Raw genomic sequence first — 25,335 nt, 5'->3', positions numbered from 1 at the left:
TTAGCGCTGCCGGGAGGCGCAGGGATGGAGGCGGCTCTGCGCCCGCTGTGCAAAGTGCAGGAGCCGGCGCCAGGTTGCTTCACCTCCTGCCCGGGGTGCTGCGGGGGCGGCGGGGGCGGCGGCCGGGCCGGGCCCCGGCTCCCCGCGGGCCGCAAAGTTTGGCGGGGGCCCCGCTCCGGGCGGCCCGGGGTGCGAGGTGGGGCGGGCGGCGGCCCCCGGCCCCGCAGCCCGGCGTGCGCTGCCCCCCGGCCGCGGCGGCGGCGACAGCGGCGGGGCAGCATCGGGTGACGGCCGCCTGGTCGGGGGCAGGCAGGGAAAAAGGAGGCGGCGGGCAGTGGGCGAGACCCAGCCGAATTTTGACCTCCGGCACCCACTTCCAATGCCCCAACTGAGAACGAGTCTAGCCACTCTTGCCACGCCAGAGAAGAGGAAGGGAGAAAGCTGAAATGAAAAATAAGACAGACTGGATATGGGTGTTTGAAATAGCCAGTTCCAATTAGTGGAACCAGGGTGGAAGTGTTAAAAACACCAAACATGACTGGATGTCCTACACTTCTTGGTCTGGAGCACCTCCTCAGGCTCCACATTTCCTGGTGAAATGGCCGTTTGCACCGAGGCTCTCTGGAGCGCACAGTTTAGGAGCTTGGACTGAAAACATCACCTTCCAGTTGGAGCTGTGTGCCAGTGATAGGTACTGCTCAACCATCACAGTGTGCTTGGGTGTAAAACTGCTGCTGTGGTTGGTTGGACATGGTTGGACTTACTCTCTGTTTGATGATCTTGATGATCAGCTGTAGGGTCTCAAGTGCAAGAAGTGCAGGATCTGACAGGTTTCACATAGACAGTTTCCACTTTGTCTTTCAAAGTCGTTAGCAGAGGTCACAGTTAAGGGATGACATTGCTCTATTAGGATGGTATTTTACTGTGTGTGACACAGACCTCCTCTGAAGTGAACAGCACTTAAACTCTCCTACGTGGTGTTAAATTATCAGAAGTCCATGTGATGATCTGAATAATGTCATTGACCTGCACTTCCCCCCCACACACACATTTTGCAGTATCTGTCATTTAATTTATCATTTTAAGGATATTGTATGTCAGCTGTATTGCTGTTGTGACTCCAGAATAGCCAGTGGGAGTTCTGTGAAGAACAACTTTGACCCAAAAAAGTTAGCGATAAAATTTTAGGATCAGTAGTTTCTGGGGTACATAGAAGACTTTTGCCTGGTGTTGTCTGAGTTTTCTTTACACATTTGGATTAGTTCTAGAAAGAAATGAAGCTAGTATGTCTTAGGCTAATGGTAGCCATGCTGGTTAGCTCTGACTCATCATTTAAAAATTCTGCTGTTTTATGATCCTTGTGTTGTGAGATGATGACATTTGGTAGTTGGATGTGGGCAGTGTCACCGTGTGACATCCAAGTGAGGTTGCTCAAGTGGTCACCTGGTGTGTTGTGTGAGGAAGCAGACCAACAGCCCAGTTTGCAGGCAGTCTCTTTGCAGGGATCTGCATGGGGGAATGAATTCTTGGTACTGTGGTTCAAAGCCTCTGAATCACTTCCTTTCTTTGTTACTCCACTTGAAATACTTTTGCTTATCAGTGTACAATATGGAAGAATTGTCTCCACCAGAACAGGTAGGTGGAAGAAGTGTGGCTGTTCCTTTCTTGTTGTGTGAGATGTTTGGAAAATGACCTCAACTGGTCATAGTGTAAAATCTTCATCTACATGTTGGACACGTGGCAAAAATGTGTGCAGGGCTTCAGTTATCAATCCATTTCCATTTCCATTTTGCATCTTTACTGGGAAGTTCTCCATGACAGAGGTCAGAAGAAATGTCTAGAAAGCTGAAGAATTTTAATATCTAATAGGTAGCAGCTGTGTAGATGGTAGTGGCTTCATTTAAAAGATTATTCAGTTTTGCCTCCCTGCTTTTTCCCCTTCCCAAAAAGCAGCTGCATCCAGGGGATTTATTAGAAAGAAGCTCTTAGAGGTGGGAAGTCTGCAAGTGAGATGAAGTGCTTTGTGCCCTCAGAGCAGTCCAAGTTCTCGAACAAGGAAAATGTTATGTGAATCACAAGATAACCATTAAACAGTTTCAGGATTTTACCTTGAAATAATTTGGGACTGTGGGTGTAAATAAACAGTTTGGATCTTATAGTGACATTCCAAAGGTATAGTGCACTCTTGATTCCTCTTACACTCATTAGTTATATCCGAATCCTTCACGGATTCTTACTGAACTTCATCAGGTAAGACCAATAATTAACTCTGCAATTTGGAGAATGTAGTACTGGCTGAAAAATTATTTTTAAAGCCAATCATGACATAGAAGCCCTAATAAAGCACATGAGAAAAGTGCAGTATGTATATTGCCTGTATGAACTCATCATACTTTGGTGGTACCCAAAAAACTTCTATAAATTTTGAAGTTTTGGAAATAGATGTGCATATTTATCCTGTCAGTTCATTCATTTTCTACTGTCATGTTATTTTAAAAGGCTTTTCAACCTTTTAAACTTAAAGATAAATTCAATTACTGCCTTTATATTGAAGCAAAATAAGATCACAGACAAAATAACCTCAGTGTTTGGTTAGGTAGGTGCCTTTTTCCAGTTAGAAATGGCTTTTAATCATCTGTAATGCCTCCTATTACATCTAGGTTAGGAGTGTGAAACAAGCACCAATTTATTCTAGAAGCAAAAGAACAACCATTAGGAGTTCTGTGTTTCCTGACAGTCAGTTCTAGACCTGTGTGGTAGAACCAAGACACTTTACAGTTAATTATTCCATTATATGGTAAAATGTAGGTGTTCATTTTGATGTTTTTAAGTACATTTTTTCCTTTAACAGTAAAGAATGCTGTGTATGTTTTAGTGCAATTCTCAGGCTATATGAAATACTGGTTTGCCTTTGCTTGACTTCCATGTGCTTATGGTTTCAAGCTTTTAAGAGTGGGTGAAAGTGTCATGGAATATTCCTTTTCTTTCCTTGCTTTTCATCTTAAGAGGTAACCTGTTAAATATTAAAGACCTATGGTGCATGGTTCCTTAGAAATAATAATCTGAAAATAAAACTGACTGACAAAAAGGGTCTTCAGAGTAGCCTTCAGTAAAGCTGCCCTGTTTTGCCTTGTGTTTTACAATACACTCTTGGATGCATGGACGGGAAGTATTCATTTCAGCAACAGACATAAAGGGAATGGTATTTACTTTTAAATACGGACTTTGTTGATTTGATGTCTGAGTTTTCAGTAATTTGAAGTAACATTTTTCACTTTTCATGTACAATTTCATGTACATTACCTGAACCCAGACAGTTATCTCATAGACTGGTGTTTTAAGTCTGTGAGAAGGCTGTAGAGGGGAAAAAAATTCCATATGAACTGTGCTCCTAACTTTTTTCCCCAAGCCCGGAGCATCCTTTTTACTGCAATAAAAACTTCCTTTACTGACGAATATGTGAACCAGTTATCAGTGTTACAGAGATGCTCTTTAAATTCATCTGAAGGATTTTTTTAATTTAATATTTTGTGGGGGGTGGTATGCAATGAACACCATTAGACTTTCAGGGGTGATGAAGTTGAAATCTAAAGTGGTATTTTACCATTGTGGCAGATTGTATTACACCTTTGATAAGTCACCTAAAGATTACACCCGGTTCTCTGAAGGGGACTTAACATCTAAACATTTCTGGATCACAATAATAAAACCAGTCTTTAAAGCTCAATAGTTATTGCATTAAAGGGAAGAATGACATTTTTAAAAATGGCATCTTTTCACTGAAATGATGCAGTGCCTATGGCTAGGAGCATGTCCACCACAGTGACACATTTCAATTCAATCTTAGTCTGTTTAATCAGCAGTGTAAGAATGAGCTGCAGTTTATTTCAGCTCACATGATCCACTAGCAAGATAACATACTTCCAGATAATTGCAACATTTCCCATTTATACCTTCACTCAGGTACCAGCAAAGTCAAAACTTGAAGATAATAATGGCACTGTTCGGGCTGCTGAATCCCTATGACATGTGGTGACATGCAGATGGGAGAGAACAGGGTTGAACTTTTGGATGCAAGGTTTGGCTTGAGATGCAGGGTGTAGAAAATCATCTTTGCTTTACAAGGAAATGCAAGTTTTTGAGTGTTGTTCTTTCCATCTTGTATTGCTTTCAATGGAGTCGCTTTTTAGCAGCGATATATACTCAAACCTGCTTACTGAACTGAAAAGCAGAAATCTATTTTTTAAGTATGTCACGTGTATTTTCTAAGACAGAGGTGATTTGGAAGAAGATGGAAGAATTTTAGTAGAGGTTATTATTTCTCAAATCAACCTCTGTATTGATACAACTGATCTGTGGTGAAGGAATAGGACTGACTTCACAAGCGAAAAACAGTGGCTTGATACAGGATTTGGGGAACATAGAACAGTTAAGCACCTACTCCTTCTGTACACTGGCAAGCTGTGGATGCAATGCTCATTTCACTAATACTGAGCTGGCACTCACAAGCTATAAGATTTGGTTGTCTGTAAGTAACACCTTTTCAATTTTTTTAGTGGAAAAGCTTTACTAACAACTATTTTGAAGAATCAGCTATTTATCAATACGTTATCACTGATCTGTCCTCAAAATCAGTGTTTAGAAGACAACTGTCCTCAAAATCAAGTAACCTCCGTGCAGTAGTAACTTCAGTAGGTAGAAATCCAGAAATTTTGTTGCCTGATGAAAGTTTTCAGGACTCTGTTCCAAATACAGTGTGATTTGCAGTGCAGACTGTATTCCTCAATCCTAAACTGGGCAATCATCTGAGGTATAAATTGAGGTATAAAGATGGTAACAAAGAGTTAACCAGAGGTCCCCTGTGCCCATGTCATGGGACTTCTCTAAATTAAAGTTACCAAGCAAGCTTCAAGAGCAGACCTGGATAACTCTGGCAGCATTCATTGTCTTACTAAGAAATTCCAGTTTAGAGCTGCATATGGAACATTGCAATGCCCATGACTATCTTGTTTACCTACATCATCACTGTTACCATAAGCCCAACTTCCTCATTACACTGTAAACTGCTGAGCATATTTTGGGACACCCAAAACCAATTGATTTCTCATTACACTCTTGATAAAGTGTTTTATCTGGCTCAAGTGTAGCTTGCTTCAAGGTACAAGTCTTAAGTGTGCTGCTGCTTGGGAGGGATGCTGAAATACACCCTTGTCACTCTTGAAAGTGTGAACATTTGAAGTGAAGGTACCACCAAAGCCATCAAACTGAATAGGCTTCCTTCCCTTCAGTGTCCAGGTTCAGTGCCCATAACTATCCAAAGATGAAAATAGCATAATTTTTTATAATATTTCCTGAATGACAAATACAGTGCTTTATTTTGGGCTGGTCTTTGATTAAATATTAAAATCCAGCAATAAACTCATTGCTTAGTAATTGCTTCTGAAAGTTAAAATATTTTGAGAGAGACAGCTCAAATAATGGCAAAATTTAAATGTGGTCTAATATTGAAGGAAATAGGCTAATTATTTTCTTAAAATCAATGGAGTGATTGTGATGGCCAGCTATGTTGTAAATAGCATTTCTTTGTCCATTCATTTGACTTCTAGCATTAGTACAGTTTCTTGGCTCTGTACATTTTCATCAGTGCAATCCCTTTTTGTTGTTCCTTCTTATCCATATATTTTTCATATCGTTTTTGCAGCACATTTTATGGCACTGGCATCCGGACACTGTCAAAAAAATATTAAATAGTTAACTGTTTCTTGTATCCAAACTATTAGAACAATATAATTAAAGTCAGATGTTTGTTATGTACAATCATGCAAATACAAATATTTTGTTTTGACAAAAGGAAATTCATCTTTTCTGCCTGTTGAATTACAATGCCACACTCTTTGTTTACTATTAAAACTTTACATTGGTAGTATTGCAACACTAAAAGGAGTTTGTTTTCTTCTGCTACACAGAACAAATGTAGATTACAGTACTATTTCAATACTATCTCCTTAGGAATCCTGATATAAAATATTGCTGCAAATCTATTAAGTCTCTAAAGACTTTCACAAGAAATTTATATGATTGACCTGTGTAGAAAAGAATTATTCTTCTCATGCCTCACCAAAAAGAGGAATTAGGCTGACTCCTGCAAAATGGTAAAGGGTAGTATGAGCAGGAGACTACAACAAAACACTAAAACAAAACCATCATTTAAGACATCTGTTAGAAAGACACTTCTGTCTGAAAATAGCAGTTCCCCTACTTGAACTTTCCTACAAGTCTCTTAGAATATCCACAAAATTTGCACCCCATTCCTTCAGAGGAGCAAACCAGAAACAATGAGGATATTTTCTTCCTTCAATGCATTTATTTAAATTTTGTTGGTGTTCGGTGGAATCATCTTATATTAATCACTTATATGTGCTCATACCAAATGGATTAAGAAGGAATACGGGGGACTGCACAGTGCTAAGTCTGAGCACCATTGCATACAGATTAGTAGCACCTGTCAAAAGAAATAGAATTAGCAGAGGCATGTGAACATGTCTTGGTTTGGACGAAAGGTAACATTTGTTCATCACACATCACACATCTTAGGGTCAATATTTAGAGAAGAATGACTCTGGCTGGTGTAAATGGTTTTTCAAAAAACCTTTTTCTAAGCTCCCACAGGAGCAGCTGGTAACAAAACCAAACTATGGTCCAGAAGGTTTAGTCATCTCTTAGACCACTTGGTATACAGAGAGAGGTGTCTATGAGTAGAGGCTTCAAACACTGGTATTGGGACCTGTGTTTTATAACAGAGCCATCAATTACTTGAAAATAATCACATTTACTCCTGATAATTTATAGATGACTATTATTATTATTATTATTAAGACAAAAGTTGGTAGTGAAGAGCTGAATGACAGCAGCTGAAATTCAGTGCTTACAAATGCAAGCTAATGATCAAAGGAAAAATAATCCTGACTATACATGCATAAAAAGGAGCCCTGAAGAAGATGTTACTATTCTGGAGAAATCTTGGAATCATTGTGGAAGGTTTCTGGGTGTGTCCAGGTTAGTATTTTAATTTGGATCACGTGCATGCTTTTGAAGTGAACTTCCCTGTGATCCCCAGTTACCACACCTCTGCTTGCATCACAGCACTGTGTTGGAGAGCAGTGACCACACTCCCTCCCAATGGAACCAAACCAGAAAATGTGTTTCAGCTCCTCATGGGTGTCCAGTCCATGGGACCAGACTTCTGGCAAACAGAAGTTTACATGTTATTAAAAAAGCAACTGTGAATGAAAGAGAATATGATCATGCTTGTGTCCCTGGGGAACATGGTGCTTCCACCTCTGCAGTAGTGCACGCACTGCCAGGAGACACAGAACTGGAAGGGCCATCAGGGGATGGAGTAGCTGGCACTGAAATGACACCTTATGAAAACTTTCTGGCTGAGTAAAGAAGTGATTGAATGGTATAGAAAAGACAGATTGGGGATGTTCAGTTAAGTCAGAGATGAATGCTGTTTCTCATTGCACAAGAAAAGATATGCAGCAAAGGAAATAATTAGGCAAGTGATGGAGACAAGGGAAGTACTTTACAGTATTTAAATCTTGGAACTCTTTGCCATGGGATGTTGTGGAAATCAGAATTGTAAAAGGTTTAAAAGAATGGTAAAACAGGTTCTTGGCAGATTGATCCCTTTATACTTTTCAGCACAAACCAATCTTTAAACTGCTAATCATGAGAAGCTGTGAGGGCAGAGCAAGGGCAGCACTTACTCCATAGATGCTGTTTCCTAAGCATCCAATACTAATTTCTGTTTGAATATACAACACGTTGAGCTAAGTGGACCTTTAGTCTGACCTCGTATGGCAGTTCTTAGCTTTGTACTTACTACAGTCATTAAACAAACATAGTTATTGACTAAGGTGTTGATATGGTCTGCAGAGATCACAAACACACTTACAAGCTGTATCCCAGTATTCTAATTCCTAACCCTTGTGAATTAATATCTTTGCAAAGCAAAAGACAAAACAGAACAGTGGGTTTGGTCTCTGCTTTAGAGCCCTCACAGTCTAGATTTAGAATCATAAAACCCTTAAGTTTGGAAAAGTCTTCTAAGACCATTGAGTCCAACCATTAACCCAGCACTACCATCTTCACCTCTAAGTTGTGATCCCAAGTAGCTTTTGAACACTTCCAAGGATGGTGATTCCACCACTGCCCAGGGCACCTTATTCCGGACTTCCAACAAGCTGCAGTGCATGGTACAAGCCAACAAAAGAGAAGAAGAGAGGAGGTAATAAAATAACATTGAATCAAACTTCTGTAATAAAAATGAAGTTTTGGCTCCTCGTTGTAGCTCTGCTTAATAACTGGGCCAAAAGGGTTAAAGGTAAACTAGAAGACATTCCAGTAAACGCATGGCATGAGGCAAATGATTGAGTCAGTGTTACTGGAAAGTTACATTAATGGAATAATATGCTTCTGATGAACAAAACAAGGTTTCTCCTATGAGAAAAGCATTTCAGTATCTAAAAGGGTTTATCCACAGCTTTCCCACATTTATGGCTTTGGATGGGATTCATAGACTTCCTTAATACTGTACAGAACTGTCAGTCTGCCTTACCTCAATATACATCAAAAAGCCACTACCTTTTAATTAACTTTTAACAAACCCATCAAGTGGGTTATTCTGTTGTTAGGAGTTTTTTTTCCAGAAATGGTGATTATTAATATACTGATATATAAACAGTGTCATTTCTAACTGACCAGCCTGACCTGTCAAATTCTTTCACACATATACAATGAAATTTTTTGCGACGTCACTTGGCAGTCACTGCAACAAAGGAAAGAGCATTGCTCATGTATCTTTTTATTCTTAGTAATATGAGAGATCTTAAAATAAAGTGTGACGTTGCATAATTTTTTTAAAGACTACTTTGTGAAATTTATTTGACTCTGCTAATGGACTTGCCTTTAAATGTTACGCAGTTGAAATTTGCTCTCATATTTTTCATTTTTTGGGGAAGGGACAATTTTGCAAAATATGAAATCACATTAATGCACATAATGAATTTGTCCTCCAGAAATCTTTTATGATAAGTTTCTGGCGTTTTTAAGCATAGGAAGTCTGACAGAAAAGGTGCTGGAGAAATGCCAGGTTCACATGGAAGGAAAAGGCATAGTAATGCTTACAGGGCTTGTAAATGTGTTCTGAGGGAAACTGCAAAGATGTTGATCACAAAGTGTTTTGGTGATTAATGTAAGGGAGGAATAGCAGACTGTAAATGGGATTGCATGAATTTAGGATGACACAGCCCGGGAAGACCTTCGTTGATGTGAAGTGACTGAATTCATCTCTACATAAGCAGAGGAAGTAGGAAACTTAGGTTCAGCAATGGTGCGACATAGCAAAGTTTGAAACTAAATAGGAATATGACTCACATATTAAAAGTTATATAGGGAGGAGAAGGGAAACTTTAGATCCCAAATTAAGTACCAGGAATAAGAGGGAAAACTACATTTATGTTCAAAAATGACTTCACATGATTTCAGGGGAAATAACCTGAAAGTTCTTGAAGGAATGATAAATACTGGCTGAGGGGGGGCAAGAACTTTGTGATTTGTCTGCAGTAGCTGGAAGCAAGAGTTTGTAATAGAGTCTGGGTGCATAAACTCAAGCTTTCCACAATCTGAAAATTGGGAAAGTTGAGAAAAAACTTGAGCTATTGTGTTCAGTAAATATTAGCACTGGTTCATCATTTTCTACTGTGCTGACAAGTCAGAACCAATGTACTGTACTACAACAGTCAGAAAGGAGATGGTAGAGATGATGAAGAACTTGACAAGTGTTGTATTCATGTGGTCACTTATACAGATCTTGTGCTGCTGTTTGCTGCAGATTAATATATGGTGGTATGCAGTGTTTGTACAGTCAGCAAAATGCATCATGGTATGGAAACAGTGATAAAAGCAACAGGAAACTGAAAGAAGCAATGAAAAAGAAATTATTTCTGGGGGTGTGTTTTTGTGTGTGGTTTTTAGGGTATTTTGATTGTTTCATTTTTTAAAGTGGAAATGCAAAATGACCGCTTTTCTGTCTTTGTGTATAAAAACAGTGTGAGATAGGCAATTTAATAGACAGGCAGTTCAGGTAGCAAAATTCAATAAGACTGAATGTTTCTCTAACTTACCTTTATGGTCTGTTAATGTCTTATGTGCAGTAGAAGCCCTAATCATCTGTGCCCTGATGATACACAGAAGGTGTAACAGAAACACCAGAGAAAGTTGTGCTTGATAATCTGTTTTTACATGTACCAATGAAATAGCTTCTCTTTCACCCTACACACAAAGAAACACTCAGGTTTCTAAGAAAAGGAAAAGGGTGAAGCCCTTGACCAGCTTTTATGGCCTTCCTAGTGCTGCATTTTATTTGCCTCTTTGTGTCAAGAATGGTGATCATCAATTAACTGTGGGAAATGTGGGTCTCTCAGAGGAAAATATTTTGAGTATCAATGTGCTGAGCCACACCTTCAGAGTCCATGTATCATCTCCTTCCTCTACTTTTTGCTGGTTTAGGACCTTCTGCAGCATTCTGCACACAATAGTGATGTGTTCGTGCTTTTAGGAAGCTGAAATGTAAATACGCCATCAGAACACACAGCGAGCAGGCTGCCTGTGTGGCCCGGTGGAAACTCAGGAGCATCAGAGAGCTGTGCTCCTCCCCTGGTCTCACTCAGCATGTGGAGGCCTTTGGAAGGAGACTTTTCACCAGCAGCAAATGACTTCCATTGCCTTTCCTATGCATTGCATCAGATGATGGGTTAGAGCAGGAGTGCCAAGGTGTCCTTGTCATCTCTCCCTGCTGACTAAGGCTTGTGTGAACAGTCTGTTGTATGGCATTTATCAAATGGATCAAGATAATAAAAATTACAAGCTCCAAGGAAGACACACCTTTTTTTTCATTGTACACATCCCAAGTTTTGCATTATTATTCTCATCAATCTTTTGTTACACTGAGAATGTGCTTTCATTGAAGAGCAGCATGGCTCAACATGTGGACTACCAGTTATAGTTCATAATCTCCTATGAGCTGCCTCCTGCTGCCTCAGGAAGCATTGAGAAATTGCCAGAATTGATGGAAGACTGTTCTTTCTCCCAGCTGAATAGCATCTCCCCAGCTTTGTCATGAGCACCACAAAGGATGACAGATCCTTTTCCTGCATTGTTTGACCATGCTGTGCTTTGGCTTTCTGACGTGACATCACTTTCAGTATTTCTAGCGAGTGCCTCTCGGAAGTGTATCAGGTATTGCAGTGGCACAGGGTGACCACTTACTGACAAGCTGCTGTGGGCTGTGATTCAAATTGTTCTGCAGCTCTGCTGCTGTTAGGTTTTGTGCTTCATCCACTCATGTCAAACACCACTGACAACCTGCTCTGTTTAGAAGAAAGGCAGGTCTCCTTTTAACATGAACTGAACCTTCTATTTGTACCATGAATGATGCCATTTCCTCCCCTGCTATTAACTGCTACTCTTGTACCCTATTTAGTTTACAGGGGAAACAAGGTCTTGCTTACTGATCAATAAGAGATGTAGTTTACATATAGTTTTTATTTTGGATATTCAGTTTGCATTGCTGGTGTATCTTAGCTTACACAACCTTTGAATTTCTACAGTCCATTTGAAGATATGTCTCCAAAGGACAGTTGACAAACTAAGGACAATATTTCAATATTTTTTAAAGTTTTTTTTATCCCCAAGCTACAAGGCAGAATTCCTTTAGTTAACTGAAATAAATTCTGCTTTAATGTAACACTTTTCTAAGATGTCCAGATTCCCTTATTAATTCTAGGATTTTGTGGAGCTCAGAACAACTTTAACATAACTTTTCCTAAACATCTTTCTTACTTCATGTCCATCTGCTGTTGCTCCTGTTACCACCAAAAGGCAGCCATTCCACAATAATAAGCATCTTAAAAGTTGCAGTGTGATGGCAGTTGATCTTTCCAAGTGCTGAGTTAGACACCGAGGATGTTATTTAGTACTGAGAAATCACCAAGGTATGTTTTGGATGTACATTTAAATACATACACTTTCTCAGACATTGAGGGGATATCTGGGGATTGCCTACAGATATTTAGTAGTTGATATATCACTTATTCAAGATTTGGAAAGTACTTGAGAAGTAAGCCTCAGGGTTAGCAGAGGAGCTGTGTGATAAGCCTTAGATCTCACAGAAGAACTGATAGCAAGACCTACCTTTTCATTCTCCCTCTGATTATACAGTAGTGCGGTATAGCTTTGCAGAGACAGATACAGACTAACTGAGGGAGGCAGAGGATGAACCAAGGCTCGTTTACAGCCAGTTTTGAGGCTTTTTTTTTTCTTTTGAAGTGACTAGTCTGTAGCTCCATTTCTGAGAAGGTTGCTTGAACCTGTGACTCAAACAGAGACCTCTCTGAACGGGGTAAACCAGTGGCTGCAGCACTTGTGGGCCAGAAACTGCTGAGTGCTCAGAGCACGTTTCCCTCTGCAAACATGGTGGCAGCTGCTTTCGATCTGTGGCTTCTCACTGCTATTGTGTGAGGGAATCACACTCTGAGTTTCAAGAGCCACAACAGAAAGTAAAGCTGTGGCTCATCTAGGACTGGGTTTTATTTTAATGAGCTTAATAAAACCTATATAGGACTGAAAGTCTCTTTAGAGTTCTCAGTCCTACAAAGCAGCGCTCTCAGTCTGACCTTTGAGCCTTGTACACTGCAGAGCTCTGAAAAACTGCACCAGTTCTACGCTGCACCAATTTCAGCAACATCAGCAACCCCAGTGGAAGTAGCTCAGCCACTTTAGCAGCTGTTCTCAGCATCAAGTTGATCAGACATTGTACTGCAAAGGGCTTCCACTGCCACAGCTCACCATGGTCACAGACACTCACTGAAGTCCAGGAGGTCCACGCTCACGTAGAAACAAAATTATTTGCTTTGTGAAAGAAGTACAGAAGATAAGGAGTTGGAATTTTGTTAACCAAACTCATCACATGATTAAAGCTGTAATGTTCATGAATGTTAATATTGTTCTTGTAAAGCATGAAAGGCAAGGATTCATTCCATGTACAGTATGGACACTGACCTTCAAAAGGAAAAATTCATTGCAGCAGCATTTATCTCACTTTTGGCAACGCAGGGTGATGAACTAGTATAATTTTTTTTTTAAGTACTATCACAGTTGTTTTCTGGCTACATTACAATTTCATTAATGGATGTGTATTGTAAGTAATCTATCCTTGGACAGTCTGCTTTGGAACAGTCAAACTAAAAAATCGCTTTTATGAAATTATTTCAGTGTGCTTTAATACCAAATGCTGAGAAATATGGTAGCTATACCAAGAAAATTAAAAGCCCTAGGGCTAAATATTTTTATAAAAGTCACTTAAAAACAGAACTTCAACCAACTAAGTTGACCTTGGTTGTTACAGTGCTGGAGAGCTTTGGTTTTGCACAGCTATAACACTATTTGAATTATCAGAATTTGCCAGTGGTGTATGGTTGTGACTTCTATTAATAAAATATCTGCAGCTTTTGGTTTAGATGATTAGGGAAATGTCCAACCAAAAGGTTTTCAGGTATCCAAAACCAAAAGATACCTGAGGGTTTGGCCCTTAAGTGAAAATATCCACAATTTTCCAGAACGTTCCTGGAGCAAAAGGTTGTGTCTGTCTTCCAGGAAAAGGATAGGATCCTAGAACACAACAGGATTGCTGCATCTTTCCTTATGGTAGATCTGTGCTGCTCATTTTTGTGTGAGTGTAGCACAGACAAGCAGTAAATCTCCCATGTGGCATATGGACACGGCAGTCACTTCACCAGCAGGGATGTACAATTTGGGCAATGCACACAGCCATTTCAGGATCATTCCTAATCCCAAACTACTTGTTCTCTTCTGAAGGCTCTGTAAGGAACTTCTTCTCCACTCAGCCCTGCTCCAATGCTCTTCCCATCCCTTCCCTTTGTGGTGCCAGTGGCATTTCCCTGGATGTTGCTAGCCTTGTCTTTGGGAAGTCCCCTGGCAGCCCTTCTCTGCCCCTGCCCATCTCCAGCTCCCAGCATCCCACCGCCTCTCTCTGCTGCCCCCATGCACAGGAGAGCCTGGAGGATGAGACAGGCTGTCCACAGCTGACTCCACAGAGAACTTGGCCTCAAAACTAAACTCAGGGTGTATTTTTGAATGTCATGTAGGCTACAAACATGCTGCAAGGACAGGAAAGTGTTGCTGATGCACTCATTCTGTCTCCTCACTCTTGGCTGCCCTGGACCAGGGAGCTCATGTGCCACTAATGCAAACACTCGCTGCATTTACCCCGTGGAGTTCCCTGATGATGCAGATCTGGGTTATTTCAGTGGAAATTGATTCACTAGTCATGAATTTCATTTAGAAAACCATGTAATTTTTGGTTCACTGTCTGCTCTAAAGTGACAGCAGCTCTTTTACATACCCCAACAGGCTCAGCAAACTATTTAGTCAGTTTGAGATTGAGAAGAAAATGCTATTACGTCTTCATTTCCCAATGCAGCTGATGGTGAATCACTTGTGCCTTGTGAATGGTCTGTCAGGTCAGCAAAACCAACCCCTTTCTTATTTTGGGCACGTATATCCAAAAGACACTAATTCTTTGGATAAAAAATGTGAATGTATTTACTATGGTAAAAAACACATGAGACACTTACTCAAATTACTGTACTCCTTACACTTTATGAATGTTTTGTGTGTCTGCTTTCAGAACACTCCTAGAGTGTTCTGTTTCCGTTTGTTTAATTTGTATTTTTGAATTCATGGCATACGATTTTTAATAACCCAATTTTTTTTCAGGTAAATTGTTAAATTTTTATAGTTGTACATCTTTCATAGATGACTTCTTTTTAAGCTTTTGCACTTAGGTAGTATTATGGCTCTAAATGAATCCAAATACATATTTATCACTTAAACTTTTTGCAAACAAACAAGGCTGTTTTCCTGTTTCCAGCAGGGTACAGATCTATGCAGATGTAAAGCAGTTTGTAGACAGATGTGGGTAATTATATAGTTGTTTGCAGTGATCCAGTACAGCACAGTGAAGACTTCTCTTTGGCCATGTGACTGAGCACATGGCTGCAGATTTAAGACAATAAGTAATAAACTTTTCTTTACCAGAAATGAAACTGGGGCACAGAACTGAGCACATCTTCCTTGCAATTAATTTTTCCATTTTTGTTAATCAAAATTGTGCCATTTTAAGAGGTGCGATGTTTTTCTAAGGAATAGAACTAAGAAAAGAAGTTACTTCTATTGATCTGATGAATGCAGTTATTATAGTTACTTCATGAAAGTGCTCTCTCCCAATAATATACAAAATAATATGAATTTGAACTTTAAACACAAGTGATGAACCCTAACATCTAGGATGAAGCTTCAGAATATGACTCTAAAGCAGCTACAAAATTTTAGACAGAGCCATCACATTAGCTCCCAAATTTTAAAAAATGTAAAGAAACAGAGACCATCTGTTCAGTAAGTTGCAAACCACTTTGCAGGATTTAATGTTTGGAAAATTAAATTAACTAAGAGATAAAAAAAGTGCCAGTGGCTGGAAGTTTACCATTCAAAATCAGAGTTGAGACACTTTTTAACATTAAGGTTATAGCATTCTGTTTATGGGACTTAGATTCACTACCAGCAATGATGTACTGTCTGTGAATCACTTCAAATTAAGACATGATGACTTTGTAATAATGTGATTAAAGTAAATCAGAATATGGGACCTCATGCAGAACATGGATGAAGAATGTTCCTGTGCAACCCAGCATGGGTTCAGCGGGTGTAATTGTCCCTTTTGGTGTTCAAATCTGTACCTGTGAGCCTGTAAGTAATGTCATGACACACAAATAAGCAAATCTGGGCCCTCATGAAAAGAAACATGGGTTCCTCTTAACAGAGTGGCTCTGGGACTTCTTCTTCAAGGTGTGCAAAACTTGTTCTAGATCTGCATTTGAGTTTTAATCTGTGTTTCTTTGGGTTTTTATTGTAATCAAGACATTATATCCCCAAAGGTTTCTAGGCACAAAATAAACATTTGTCAAAAAAGGAAAACTTTGGTGACATTGAAAAAAAATTGTGATAGCATATGTCATTTACTCCAGCAGGTCACTATTATTTTAATAGTTTTGTGGCTTTCATTTCAGATTATACTATACACTAAACACCTAAAATGCTAGAAACCTCAAGCTCAAATATGCAGAGTCTGCCTCACCATTATTTTTAGAACATTTAATGAACAGGATATTATAGGCTTTTTATGTTAAACAGTGGTTAAAAATCTATAGTTTGAAGAAAGGCATGGTGACCAACTGTTGGAGAATGAGTTCTAGTGTATGAATAAAGTGCAGATCACTCTAACAGAGCAGAGACAGCATTTTGCCCTGTCTCAAATAAGTGATTTCAGACTCTAATTCTTTAGAATTATACACGTTTTCACTTTCACACAGTATATTTAGATTATCACTGGATGCCCTTCATTGAACAATGCCCACAATTACTTACATAATTAGATTTAATGTTGCTGACTTAGGAATCTAAGTGACTAGATGGGCACAAGAAAAGGAAAAGAGCCATGTCTTGGGGATGGTTTATTATCCCATATCATTTTTGGGGTTTTTGATCTGTTTTGTTTGTGTCTGGAGTGGCAGCTGTCCCTGACCCAGCTCTGGGGCTGTCTATCACAATGTTTGGGAGCCAAGATGGAGTTTCCAGAGGGAGTTGGGGGTGGGACGCAGCCCTTTCATTTCAGCACATTCCCTTCAACTGGATATACACAGCCGGTATCTCAGACCAGAGATCCTGCTACTTCTGTGGGTTTTGCCTGCTTCTTTTTGGTTTGTTTCTTTTTTTTTGCTCTGGCACTGTGACTGAGCTTGCCAGCTTGGCTTCTTTTGCTGCTCTGCTATTGGGAAGCCCAGAGCCAGTGTGTGCCCACCAGGACCGGGAACACCCTCGTTTAGCGCCGGTGAGCAGTCCCAGGAGCTCTCCCTCTGCCGTGTCTGGGAGCTGGGCTGCTGCTGCCCAGTCCTCCCTGAGCCTCCACAGCTGCTCCAGGGCTTGTGCTACGCTGGACCTGTCTGGGAATGCCGTGGTCCAGCTCCAGCCGCAGAGCTTCTGTGCCTCTTGCTTGCTGCCCCAGGTGAGCCTGCCCTGCAGTTCCTGCGTGCTGCTGCTGAGGTTTCCTGCCACCGCTTCTTTCGCTCTCCGGAGGGGACACGGGGATCGGCCGCCCCGGTGCGTTTAAAGGAAGCCGCTTCTCCATCCCACGCCATTCCCCTGCCGAGAGACGCAGCCGGACTCGCGCCGCAGCGCCCCCTGCAGCCCCGGGGGAATCATTGCACCCCTGCCCACCGGGAGCCAGCAGCGCCCCTGCTGGCTGTGCCCGGAACTGCCGAGGGGAAAGTGCCGAGGGAGGCTGTGCTTGGGTTTCTGGGGGGAAGGTTCCACAATTCAATATTTATTCAATTTTTTTTTTAATAAACATTTTTTTTTCATTTTCACTCCTTCATATCTATTTCTCTCATTGAAAGAAGAAAAGGGAGCTATTGAAGCCCTTTTCTCGTTAGAGGAAACACTCATTCCAGCGTGTTTTCTCCTGAAATTTGTCTTGAAACCGAGACAAACAAAATCATAAAATGTAGATTGTGGGGTGAGGAGAACCTGAAAAATACCTTTGTTTCTTAAAGATCTAACTTTTAAATAATATTTTTTAAAGACTGTTTATTAAAAAAAATGAGGACAAATATATTTTTTTGTTGAAGATAAATTGCACTTCTGACCCTTACAAAAAATTGAAGTGGCTTATTGATTAACTTGAACAGGACTGTCCATTTTGATATGTATAGTACTTCAAAGTGTTTAAAAAATATGAAGGTACATCACCTAACAACTGAAAGTAGAAATATTTCAGATACTCAGATTATCTTGAATAAAAAATTGGTATTCTGTGGCCATCAGAGAAATTTATTAAACACCTCACAGTGCTCATCTCTGTAAGGAATGTTTTCAGCAAAGTGTAGGAGATGTACAGGTGATTCAGACAATTTTTTCTTACTGTCACCTTCAGAAGACTCTTTCCAGCCATTTAGAGAGAAACTGGAGACGATTCCATCCATTTTTCCCCAGTATCATCTAACCAGTATTTATCCTTACACGTGTCATAAAATATCTGTGATTCCCTCTAGAAGTAATTCACAGGTGCAAACTTGCCTTTTAAAACCTGCACTAACTATTTATGATTGTTGCATTAATGGAATCAGCAAGGCAGGAACTGTAAAGATCCTGGAGCAGAGAGAGGGTGCTGCCTTTGCCTGCACTGCACAGTCCATGTGACATTCAGCAGCCAAGGGCAAGGTCTTTTCCAGAATAACACCAAATTTTTGCACAGCAAAACTAACATCTCTGTCTTTGGGGCAATCATTAGCACTTTTCTGACAGACACTCTGTACTAGATTTTGTGATTAACATATTGTGACCATTTCATTTCAAGAATAAGTCAAATGTTATGGCATGCTGCATATTAAAGGAAAGTGCTCACTGCTCCAAGCTCCACCTGTAATGCTGCTAAATAACAGTAATGAGCATTAGTATCCATGTAGTAGGATAGGTTTACATGGTGCTTTGTAACTATGAAAATAACATTTCAGAGTGGTAATTGGGGAAATATATACTCTCTAGGGAAATCCTCTGATTATCTAAAAACAAACTTGGTTTGTTTAAATCCTTCTTGCATGACCACCAAAATTTCTTTTTTCCTTGGAATTAAAATAGAAAAATTAAACATGTGCACATCATCTTGAAATCTTCAAAACAGGAAATACTTTCTTATTATCTAGAAGGCAAGATTACTTATTCCAGATACCTCACATTAGCTAATAGCCCTAAAAATATTCCAAAAGGTTGAAGTTTATGTTTCTTCATTGGACTACAACATATAAGCATTGGATTACAGCATATAAGCACATATAATAGTTTATAAGCATAATAAAAGCAAAACTTTTCCCAGTATTTATCAGTATTTCTGCTGAGGTACTAAGAATATAGCACCTTTCCATCGTGGGTCTTATTGTTTATTTCTGTGATATTCTTTCTATGTATGCCTTTGTACACAAATGCTCTTTGGAGAGAAACAACAGTTGAAGTGTGATCAGAAATTCCATATGTTATTTCAGAGCCGTATAATCCAGATGTAGTCTTTTTCTTGTGAGTTTCTTACCCCTCCCAAGTTTGCCAGAAACCTTTTGGTCTTATCAGTCCATTATGTTGCATATTCTGTCCCCAAACTGTGAGATGAAAGCAGCAAGCACCAGTACAAAATGCACATATACAGCACAGATTAATCTTGGGATTTTTTCCCTTTTTTTCCCACTACACTTCAAAAGAGATCTGCTTCACCAAAATTTTTATTTTGTACACTGCTCTGCACACTAATTATTTCAATGCACCTTTCCCATTTTCCACACCAGGTCTGAAATTACTTCACAGAGTGGATGTTCTTTTTGGATGAGGCACATAAAAGCAAAGAAAACAGTTGAGATGGTCACAAGGAGTAGAAACACAAACTCTGACCTTGAAGGCCCATCTAAGAATCCTATCCTGCAGAACACTCTATCACTACTTTAGCACAAACCTCCAGGACAGGTACAGGAAACACAAGTATATTTTGATTAGCATATTTCCTCTTAGCTTTCTGGTAAAGGTTTGGCAACTTATCCCTCTTATCCCTGCCTTTGATTCCATCATATTGAACAAAGAGCAAATATACAGCTGTTGCTATGGAGCATGTTATAGGTTCACACCCCAGCTTAGCACATTCCTTCTTCTCCTTACACCATGAATACTGAATATTCATTTAAACACTGAAAAGACACTGAGAAATGACTTCACAATGTATTTCAGTACTAAAAAACATCCATTTAATGACTAAGAAAATCTTTTGCCCCTCATGAGCAGCTGTTCTAGGTCTTGAAACCCATCTTTTTGTAAATCTCAAAGAGTGGATGGCTCTTGCTGTATGACTGAAGGCAAACAAATCCTAATGGTACCAGGTCAAAGAAAGTTAGAAGTTCAAAGCTGCTTGTAGGAAGCTCCCTTCCAGCCTCCTGGTGAATCTAAACTCAGATTAATTGAGACAATTCACATACACACACACTTCCACAGATTGCACAGAATTCAGTTTTCCAAATGGAGATGCTTTTCTAAGTGAAAAAGAATTAATAAAGAATTAATAAATTACTAGTAAATATTTTAGGCAAAATGTTTTACAGAATCATATAATAATGCAGGTTGGAAGGGACTTTTGGAGATCATCTGATCCAACCCCTTGCTTAAGGCAGCACTGACAATTAAGTTGCTCAGGGTCTTGCTCAGTCAAGTTCTGAATATCTCTAGGAGTGGATATTCCACAGCTTCTCTGGACATCTGTCCCGGTATTCGACCACATCTATGGTTTGTGCTAGGCATGATAGTGAGGGCAGCGAAGATTATTACTGACTCATTAGAATCAGATTAATTAGCTGTCCAATTTGTAAGAGTCCTAGAAGTCAAAAGTCCTTTTTATAAGCTCATAAACCATTTGCAAGTGGGATCTTAGTATTAAAAGTGACTCAGAGGTTTGTTATACTAAAGTGGGAATTTAAGCATCCATTCATGAAGTATCTGGAAAACAGTTTGGGTGTTGGAGCACCAGTGTGCATTGGTCTCTGCACTAACCCTCAATTAATAACAAGCAGACAGCTGCAGCCTTCCCCAGCTCCAGTTTGTGACTGGCATAGTGCCACAGAAAGAACATACACTAACCCAGTCCCAGTGAGACAAATATAGGGAATCAATCTTAGAAAAACCTACATTTATAAAAATAAAATTCTGTAATTGCCCTGTTCTGTGGAGGGACATGGAACAAAGCCCTTTGCCACAGTGCTGCAAATGCATCCAGGAGCAGCTGAGATATTCACACAGCCGCCAAGTTAGGAATCTGACTAACAAATACATGGAAAATTTCCTCAGTAATATATTCACTGCTTACATATTCAATAGTGCTTCGAGCATAGACATTTCTAAATGGTTCCTCAGCTTCATCAGAGTTCCAGTCTCACCCTGACGCTTGATGGGTCTGCACTATCTCTGAACAGAAACAGAGGGTAGCTGCAGCATGGAGATGTGCACATGCCTCCACAGGAACCCTTGGAGTGATCTGGCATTTGGAGCAGGGTGGCAAGATCTGTACCTTGCCACCTGAGAAACCCCAGGGTTATTCCTTAGGACCTCCCTGAAAGGAGTAATGGATTCCAACCTAGAGCAGCCCCTACTACTAGAAGTACTGCCTGGCTGGAAGTACTGCCAAAACTTGGCTGAAACCTTATCATCAGGAATCATGATGACCTGAAAGAACTCAGGACTCATCAGTTAACAAGTCCTTGGCTTGAGTGAATTACCAGAGCTGACAGAGGACTCACTGACATCAAGGAATGGTGTCCATCTGTTGCCAAAGGCAGCTTCAAAGAGATGTAGGGCCTGAGGACAGCAGGAGGGTAACCTGTGATTGTCTCCTGGGCAGCACCATCCGTGGCTGTGATGGCAGCTCCTGGGGACTCTGCATTGCCAGAGGAGTTTCAGGGCAGCGTGTGGCCAGAGCGTGCCATGCAGTTTGGTGTGCTCAGCCTGACTCACTGCAGACACTGGGACAAGCCCAGATGTGTCAGTCCCTTTCACCCACCCTGGAAGCAAACAGCCTCCTTCAGAGCCCAGCTGACTGCTCCAAAGCACATTTGGTTAAATCAGTGGATATGCTTTCACACCCTGTGTCTGTGTTTAGAGCACTGTCCCCGTATTTTAAATGCAGATGATTTCTCATTAGCTGCACTCTCAGATGATTTAAGATGCATCTGTCTGATGAGCATTGACAGATTTCACAACTGCCTTTGCTGCTGTCCGTAAGATAGTTTGTTCCTTCCAAGCACCAGTAGGAAGTTGGTTTTACACTGGGCAGAATTCAAATCTCAAACAAAATTAAATCTGCAGTGAAAACCAATGCAATAATTGAGGCCAAAACTTGGCCTACTGACCCTGCTCATCTGAATGCTATTTCTATGGGGATAATGATGTATTATTCTTCCTTTCTGACAATTACTTCTTCACAGATAATTTTTGAAATTTTCTGTGCCATTTTTCTGTGATGTTGCTCTGGTATCCTGGATACTTAGTTGTAATATTCTATGCTCCTGTCACGCCATTATAGTTGCCTAAAGCATGTTTCTTTATTCCTTTTTCTGCTCTACCTTTCTTTTTGGCTCTTTCCTATATTCTGCCACCACATTAACTTCATTTGTGTAACCACAAAAATGAAGAATTCTACTGAATTCTGAAAGAAACCTTTGTGTTTCATGAGTTTTCTTCCCTTATTATCCCACTACTTTCCAAACTGCTACTTCAGCTTTTCACTCAAAGGATCACCCCTCGGCCTTCTGTATTGTACAAAGTCATCTATTTTTAGCCCTTTCCCTTTAAAACCTATCCCTGCATGGCATTATTCACAAATTTGACTGTTACTACTTTTGCTACATGGATGTTCCAAACCAGCTGCCCCTTATTCTAGTCTGGATAGAAAGTATGAAGTGGATATATGATTTATCCTTCTCCTATCACCTTATCCCTGTCCAGTCACTCATGTAACATGGACAAGGTTCTGCATTTTCTTTTCCCTTCTGTGTCAGTGATGGGGAGAGATTACTGTCCTCCTTCACATTCAGACCCAGGGATTATTTTGGTTTGCTCTGTCAGGTATGTATCACTGTTGTCCTGGTTGTGGCCAGGACAGGGTTAATTTTTTGTGGTAGCCAGAAGGGGCATGGCCAGGACCCTGATGTTTTTCTATACTCCCTCACAATTGCCAGGGACAGAGAAAGGGACTCTTCCAGGGAGATGGGGTTTCTTTCAGTCAAGAAAATGAGGTAGAGGGAGCTCTCTGGTATTGTTTACTTACAGGGAGTTTTTCTGTGTGAATTATTTATTTTCTTATACCTCTTGTTGCTGTTACTGTTAATTTTTATCTCATTGCTGTTTCCAGTAAATTGTTCGTATCTCAACCCATGGTCTTTCCCTTTTGTGTCTCCAGTTGGAGGGGGAGGGAGAACAGAGGGTGGTTTTTAAGGGAGTACTAAATTGGAGAATATAATTTCTAAGCCATGGCAATCATTTAAAAATAGTTATATCTCCCTGTATGCAAGAACTACAAAATGCATACTGCCGCTGGAGATCCTTTACACAAAAACTGTTGTTTCACATCCTAGATCTAGAGTAACTACATCTCATTGTCCATTTGTCTTGTTTTGCAACCCAGAGCCTTGATTTTTACCAAACTGTCATTTCAATCCTTGAAAATTTCCGCAAAACTATCGCATCACCCTGCCTTAGCTATCCCTGTACAATCCACTTGGAGTCCTTTAATACAATGGCCACTTGGACTGACCAGTGTCCCCTTGTAGCCCCCTCTTGTCCCTCATGTCCTCTTTGCCAAGTCACATATGGAGAGCCAGCAAGCCTCCCTGTTCAGTTGGTAAATCCTCTCTGAAAATCTAAAATCCCAAATCCTCAGCATCTATAGACACATTTTGTGACACAGGGCTCCCCAAAACCAAGGCTTTCACATGTCTGTGCTCAAGTTTACCACTTTGCTGTAAAAGGGCTAAGAAAATATTTTTCTACCTACCCCACAAGAACATGTGGTTTGTTTTACGACAGTCGTACCAGTAGCATTTGGAAAGCAATGACTCACTGAGTGGCAGTACAGCAAATAGTTCAAATATTTGTTGATGCTGTATTATAGCTAAACCTTTGTGTTTTTTTTAATGTGGAATCTTCACTTCTGACTAAGCTTTGGGATGGATGTAAAAGTGTTGAACTGAAGTCCTGGCCTTGAGTTGAATCTGAATGAAGCCCATATGGTGAAGAAAAATACTGTGTAAACTGTACAAAATACACCCAAAAAAGCCATAACTAAACAAGGTAGAGAAGAAAAAACTGCCAATGAATATAAAAGAAAACAGCATTAATCTTTTTCTAATGATTTCAGGTAAAATTTTCATGTAAATTAATAACTGCTTCCTGCCTTTCTGGAGTTGCTTTAATGTTGAAGAGCACCTTTAGTGATAGTCATGTTTTTATTTTTTAAGTATTACTTAACACTTTCAAAATCTGTTTGGAACCATGAGTATTTTTAACAAATTCCAAGCAGTTCTACTGAGAGAACAGGGAGCTGTTCATATAAACACTGGTTTGCTTAGAAGTCTCTTCAAGTCATGCTCCTGTTCCTATAAACTTGTTTTAAAATAAAAAACTAAAACCTTCATGGTTTAAATCACAGGGATTCCTACTTAGATTTTACTTGCATGTAAGTTAATAGGGAATAACTGTGCTGACTTGTCGTACATAAAGGAAGTCTAGGAAGAATCAGAACCATACTATGTTGTGCTGAGCCCTTCTTTGCTGATAAATGCACACATTTCCCACACACACGCTCTCAGATAGTAGAAAACTGGAAATTCCCATTGAATTTGGCAGAAATGAGTTGTGCCAATAAGTTTGTTGTGGGTGTGTTCAGAACTGACCACTTTTTAGCATAAAGAACACCAAGAATTTGGAATGTCCTTGCTTTCTTTTCAACTATATACCAATGAAATGCAGTAGCAAACTGATTTATTGTACAAAAGAAAACAGAGATTTGATAAATAAAATGTGTCACTGTGCTTTAAAATAAACAGAACCGTGTTTTTTGGATTTCTAAAATGTTATAGGTGATGATAATGCCTGTAAGTCAAAAGGATTTAAACCGTTAATGGAGGAACAGATCCAAGGAGGTCTCCCCCATATTGCATAACCGTTTTTCATGACATGGATGCACTCTTGGATTGCAAAGGAAAAACTCCTGTTGTTCCTCTATATAAAGAATATTCTCAAGATTATCTTAACCTGCTGCTATAAAAGATCTTGATTTTTTTCATGCACTTCTTTTGCAACTTTGAAAACATACTTGCTTTCCAAATGAAAGCCTAAAACATTTTTAACAAAATGAATGCATTTAGGAAGGAACAGCTGTTTGCTGTGCTACCTCTGAGCAATAAGCCTGGACAGAAATATGTTCTGTATCACAAACATGTCCAGTATGAAAGGGTGTGTATGATGCAATTGCCTACAATGACAGGGACTACACCACCTGACCAAGAAGTCTCTTTCTGATCCCTCTGTCACCTGTGAAGTTTCCTTGTATAAAAACAG

At 39.9% G+C, this 25,335-nt stretch overlaps 1 protein-coding gene across 1 annotated transcript in view; it reads left to right on the top strand.

Moving 5' to 3' along the window:
• Nucleotides 1-25,335, top strand: part of CDYL2 (chromodomain Y like 2) — a 60,054-nt gene that overhangs the window by 1,227 nt on the left and 33,492 nt on the right. The gene's annotated exons all lie outside the window — the stretch shown is intronic.

Source organism: Fringilla coelebs, assembly GCF_963513975.1.
Source record: "Fringilla coelebs genome assembly, chromosome: 14".
Taxonomy (NCBI): domain Eukaryota; kingdom Metazoa; phylum Chordata; class Aves; order Passeriformes; family Fringillidae; genus Fringilla; species Fringilla coelebs.
The sequence above is the reverse complement of the archived record's forward strand: the minus strand, read 5'-3'. Positions and strand labels throughout refer to the sequence as shown.